At 35.1% G+C, this 208-nt stretch overlaps 1 protein-coding gene across 1 annotated transcript in view; it reads right to left on the bottom strand.

Moving 5' to 3' along the window:
• The window catches only part of LOC119593976 (equilibrative nucleoside transporter 1-like), a 248,852-nt gene that overhangs the window by 76,060 nt on the left and 172,584 nt on the right, over positions 1-208 (bottom strand). The gene's annotated exons all lie outside the window — the stretch shown is intronic.

Here is a 208-nt window from a genome sequence, read left to right as displayed (position 1 = left end):
ACAATAAAAGTTGTCTAATCACGCACAGTTTCCCCGCAACGCCTTTTTCATCTCTCACCTTTCTCACATTTTTTTCTCCTTTTTCCAAATATAAAGTCTGTAAGTAGATTTTTCCGTTCAAAACAAAAGAATGACGTGTATTCATAGATCATATCAACATCATTACCGTTATTTCTGAACTAGGCGAGGAAGGGATAGAAGAAAGTTT

This window comes from Penaeus monodon, chromosome 33 (assembly GCF_015228065.2).
Source record: "Penaeus monodon isolate SGIC_2016 chromosome 33, NSTDA_Pmon_1, whole genome shotgun sequence".
Classification (NCBI taxonomy): domain Eukaryota; kingdom Metazoa; phylum Arthropoda; class Malacostraca; order Decapoda; family Penaeidae; genus Penaeus; species Penaeus monodon.
The sequence above is the reverse complement of the archived record's forward strand: the minus strand, read 5'-3'. Positions and strand labels throughout refer to the sequence as shown.